The following is a 5,962-nucleotide window of genomic DNA, read 5'->3' as shown; positions in this document are numbered from 1 at the left end:
AAAGAGTTATTCATAAGGACATGAAACAAAAATAAACAGTGAGCTGGGAGAGCAGACAGTATTACCTCAGTCTGCCGGAGCATTTCAAGCCGAAAATGAAGAGAAGGATGAAAGACAATTCACAAAGAATGCAGACTAGTAATCGAGAACAACAACAGAGCAGAGACTATTAACAAACGGGGGGCATTCAGTTCGGATAGTATGAGAGTGTGTGTTCCATTCCCCACCTGCTTGACGCCGGTAGAGTGTGAAGAGCTGTGGTTCCTTGTGTAGCCACCAGTTTCCGGTGCAATCTGAGAGTTCTGACTTCATGTTGTAGAAATCAGTCCCTCGTACAGACTGAGAGTGGGCTTCCGTACGAGCCAGTCTCTGTTTCAGTGTCACCATGTGTTTTATATTCTGAGCATACTACTCTCTGCTACAGTGTGAGAGTGTGATTTTCAATCCGTATCTGTCAGTCTCTGTTACAGTGTGAGAGTGTGGGTTTCAATCCGTATCTGTCAGTCTCTGTTACAGTGTGAGAGTGTGGGTTTCAATCCGTATCTGTCAGTCTCTGTTACAGTGTGAGAGTGTGTGTTTCAATCCGTATCTGTCACTCTGTTACAGTGTGAGAGTGTGGGTTTCAATCCGTATCTGTCAGTCTCTGTTACAGTGTGAGAGTGTGGGTTTCAATCCGCATCTGTCAGTCTCTGTTACAGTGTGAGAGTGTGTGTTTCAATCCGTATCTGTCACTCTGCTACAGTGTGAGAGTCTGAGTTTCAATCCGTATCTGTCACTCTGTTACAGTGTGAGAGTGTGGGTTTCAATCCGTATCTGTCAGTCTCTGTTACAGTGTGAGAGTGTGGGTTTCAATCCGTATCTGTCAGTCTCTGTTACAGTGTGAGAGTGTGTGTTTCAATCCGTATCTGTCACTCTGTTACAGTGTGAGAGTGTGGGTTTCAATCCGTATCTGTCAGTCTCTGTTACAGTGTGAGAGTGTGGGTTTCAATCCGCATCTGTCAGTCTCTGTTACAGTGTGAGAGTGTGTGTTTCAATCCGTATCTGTCACTCTGCTACAGTGTGAGAGTCTGAGTTTCAATCCGTATCTGTCACTCTGTTACAGTGTGAGAGTGTGGGTTTCAATCCGTATCTGTCAGTCTCTGTTACAGTGTGAGAGTGTGGGTTTCAATCCGCATCTGTCAGTCTCTGCTACAGTGTGAGAGTGTGGGTTTCATTCTGTGTCTGTCAGTCTCTGTTACCGTGTGAAAGTGTGGGTTTCATTCTTTATCAGTCTGTCTCTTTTCGAGTATTTCGTGAGTCTTCTCAGTCCTGTGAGACTCTGATTCAGTGTGAGCGGGTCTATTTATCCTCCTTCTTATCGCTGTTTCTCAAATTTAGAAAATATTCTTAAAATAGATATTGTAGTGCCAGAGCTATTTTTAGAACAAGAGTCTCCGGCATTTGGTTTATGTTAAAATTGTGAGGGAGACATTGCACTGATGAATGATCACGGCTGTATGGAGCAGGACATCCTGTGTAATAGAGTCATACGGCAAACAGACTGTTGGACCCAGCATTATTCGGCATGCGATTCTTGCTAAATCCCATAGAACCAATTGAACAGCTCCCGATCAGTAGAATTTCTGTGTTTTGACAAAACAATCTCTGAAATGTTGAATGAAAATAAGGAAAATATATACTTTAATTAATTTAATCAAACAAGTGCATAATTAAATTAATAAACTGATCGAAATAAAACCCATAGAGGCACCGAGTTTCATGTTTGAGCAGGATTTATGAGGGTTGATTCATAAGTTCGTGGCTGAGGTAGAAGGAGTGAACTATAGAAAACCAGACACTTTTATTTTTCGACATGATCCCCTCCTACATTTACACACTTAGTCCAGTGGTCGCGAAGCGTACGGATTCCTTCTTTGTAGAAGTCGCCGCCCTGGACCTCCAGAAGTGGTCCACAGCACGGGTGATTGATAAGTTCGAAGGAGATGAATTATACAGTTCACGTTATTTGCACGTGCATTTCAGCTTTTGGAGTGATTATGCATAAAGTTTGTAGTTAATAACATCATAACTCATTGAAAAATAAATGCACCAGGTTGCTAAAGTTGACAGCTTCTACCTCAGGCTCGGAACTTATCAATCAACCCCGCTGCAGACATTTCTCTCACAGTTCTAAATTGCTCCTTCACCGTGTATTCGCTACACTTATTTTTGCTGATTCTGTCACATATTCCTAGGTGTGCACCTGACCATGAATTAACTAGAGTTATTTCCCACTCATAAATAATATAATATTCATTTCGATGTTCATATGACAGTTTCAGACTGCTCTGCAGTATGCCATGCATTTCTCATTGATAAAATTGTGACAGCCTTGTTCCATGCAGCACTGAAAGTGTTTGTGAGTATGAATGCGAGGGGAGATCAAGATTCTCATTTGGATTCATCCAAAGCTGCTCACTGCAGCACGCGGTTGATGGAAGAATCCTGAGAATTTGGCGTCACTGATTACGTCACTGCACAGACGGGAATGTTCCCGCCGTCAGGGACATGTTGCGCGGAAGAGTTGCTCCTGTGTTGCAGGATACAGTGTCCTATGTTACACCCACCAGTGCAGAAGAACGAGACGAATAGGGGTGAATGGACAGTAGATTATGACCAGATTGACATTGCAATGTGAACACATCACCTGGACATGTTGGGATCATGGAACAGTAGTGAACAGGAACAAGCCCTGTGACTCTGCTCCTGTGCTGCACACGATACCGAATGAGACGAAACTCTGTTGAATGTACATGACCCATCTGCAATCATCCACTGCAGGTTCATGTGTTACGTCAACAACGTCGTAAAGAACAATGTATTACCGACTGCCACACTTGACAGATTTTCCAGTCACCACCATTATCTGTGAATAAAAACACAAACTTGTCCCGCGCATCTCTTCTAAGCAACTCTCCTCTCGCGTTAAATACAGACCATCGCCCACTTGATATTTCCACCTTGGTGTGGAAGAACTTAAGACTCTTTGGATATGCAGAGGTTGGACTAATCTCTTATGAATGCTCTTAAAATTTAGCTGAGGTCTGAGCTGCAAGTCTTAGAATCCAGTCCTTGCTAAAGTCTAAACAAGAATGCTATGGCACCATATTGACATCATGCTCTTGTTTGTTGAAAATTAGTCCGATGTTCAAAGTCACGTTGTTTGTTACAATCTAGTACAAAGTTCACTGTCAAGCAATGTTATTCGTAATTGTTATTAGTCACCTACGCTGTGTCTATATAATGAACTGGGTCTGCCAGAGAAGCAGAGCCCCTAAGCACCGCTTTTAGGTGGAAGGAGGCTCTCCATCATATCATGCAATAAAGTTCTTTAGTCTGAAGCAATTCTCTGAGTCGGCCGGATTTATTGAATTTGCTGCCTCTGAGATTTTTCCGCAACATTTGGCCACAACAATTCACCTTCTAGGCCTCTCATAACTGCTTCATGTTCTGCCAGATCTCAGCCCAGCCTTTGTGTCCAGCAAGGCGAGGTCGACGGACCATCCAACAGTCCTCTCGTTGACGGACCGGAAGTGGAAGGAGTGAGCAGATTCATTTTCATTGGTGTTAAACTCTTTGTGGATCCATCCCGGGCCCTGTATATTGATGCAATCTCAAAGAGCACGACTGCGGCGATAGTTCATTCAGAGTTTGAGAGGAATCACTATGTCACGGAGGACTCTCGCACATTTCGACAGATGAACCGTGGAGATTATTCTAACTGAAAGCATTACAGTCCGCCATGGAGAGGCCACTGCACAGGATCAGAACAGTCTGCTGGAAGATGTTTTCCCGGAAGGCTGGATCATAGGTGCCAGCCTCCCACGCACGCAAGACACCTTCAAAAGGCGATGCCTCAAAAAGCTGTATCCATCAGTAAAGAGCTCACCCCACTCCCCTCGATCGCCCAGAGGGTACAGGGGCCCGACCACACACACTCAGCGTTTCAGGAGCAGCTTCTTCCATTCGCAATCAGGTTTGAGAATGGAGATCGATCCGTTGATGAAATCTTCCTCTGTGTTTTTCTCTTTCATTCTGCGCGATATATTTAATTTATTTCTGTACATAACTGTAGTTATTGTAATTTACAGCTGTGTTATTCTGTAATGGAATTCCCAGTTACCGCATGACGACAAAAGCGCGTGACACGCTTACAGGTCATGTCTGACTGCAGCTGTCATAGACGGAATGACCTGAAAGTCGGGACCTATGATGACGACGTCGCTTTCTTGAGGAGACACCTCCAGTAGATACTGCTCACTCCGAGAAGCGATGTGCTTGTGATGTGTTGAACAGCTTCACTGCTTCGTTGAGAGAGTGGGGAGTGAGGGACATCGGGCACTTCGAAGCCCAGAGGCAAAAGCAGGTAGATGTTGGAGCAGGGCTGGGCACAGCTGGACTGTGGCACCCAATTCTTGTCTCGTCAATTTAGGATGGATGTGGACGTCTTCGTCATGCAGCCGAGAATATTCCTGGAATCTTTCCAGCGGTAAGGAGCCTCAGACGCAGGTAAGACCGGAAAAGCTGTTATTACTCTTCCTGGAGCAGCGAAGCCGAAGAAGTGTACAAAGGCTGTTGTAAACCTAGTCAAGAAGAAAGGAAGAGCTTACGGAAGGTTCAGAAATCTAGGTAATGATAGAGAGCTGGAAGATGATAACGCTAGCAGAAAGGAGTTCAAGAAAGAATTTGGGAGAGCTGTAAGGGGCCATGAGAAGACCTTGATGGACTGGATTAAAGAAAACCCCAAGACATTCTACAAATATGTGAAGAGTAAGAGAATAAGAAGAGATAGAATAGGACCAATTAAGTGTGACAGTGGAAAAAACTGTATGGAAGCGGAGGAGATAGCGGAGGTACTTAATGAGTACGTTGCTTCAGTACTCACTGCGGTAAAAGGATCTTGACGATTGTAGGGATCAGCAATAGCGGACTGAAAAGCCTGAGCATGTAAATATTAAGGAAAAAGATCTGCTGGAGCATTTGGAAAGCATCACGTTAGATAAGTCAGCTGGACCTGTTAAAAGCCTACAGTAGCAACTTTCCCCAAATCCTCCAACGCTACATCGACGATTGCATAGTTGCTGCTCCCCGCGCTCGTGCTGAACTTGTCGAATTATTCAGCTTTGCCTCCGACTCCCACCCTGTCCTGAAATGTACCTGCTCCATTTCCGACTCCTCTCTCCCCTTTCTCCATCTCTGCCTCCATCTCCAGAGACAGACTATCAAATGGAATATTTAATAAACCTACAGACTCACAGCTGTCCGGACGGTACCTCTTTCCACTCTGTCATTTGTAAACAATGCCAACCCTTCTTTCATCTCCTCCGTCCCCTCTGTATCTGCTCTCAGGCTGAGGCTTTTCATTCCAGAGCAACTGAGATGTGCTCCTTCTTCAAAGAAAGGGGCTTCCTCTCCCCCAACATGAACGCTGCCTCACCCGCATCTCTTCCATTTCACACACATCTGCCCTTACACCATCCTCCCGCCGCCCCATAACGGAGAGTGTTCCTCTGTCCTCACTTACCACACCACAAGCCGCATTCTGCACATAATTGCACATAACTTCCACTACCTCCAACGGGATCCCACCACCGAGAACATCTTCCCATCCTCAAACAACTCCCGACCATTTCTGCTTTCTGAACGGTTGAGTCCCTGTGTGACTCCCTTGTCCCTCCCCACTGATCTTATACTAGGCCATGAATCTACTCGAGTTATGCCCCACTCATAAATCATTCAATATTCATTTTGAGTTTCTGATATAAAAAAATCGAAAACCTAAAACACGACAGAGACTCCTTGGCCCACAAAGCTGTACCGAACATGTCCCTAAATTCGAAATGAATAGGGTTACCCATGGCTCGGTTTTACCAAGCTCTACGTACCTATCTAAATGTCGCTTATAAAACAATATCATAACCAT

Source organism: Hypanus sabinus, unplaced genomic scaffold, assembly GCF_030144855.1.
Source record: "Hypanus sabinus isolate sHypSab1 unplaced genomic scaffold, sHypSab1.hap1 scaffold_1625, whole genome shotgun sequence".
Lineage (NCBI taxonomy): Eukaryota > Metazoa > Chordata > Chondrichthyes > Myliobatiformes > Dasyatidae > Hypanus > Hypanus sabinus.
Note: the sequence above shows the minus strand (reverse complement) of the source record.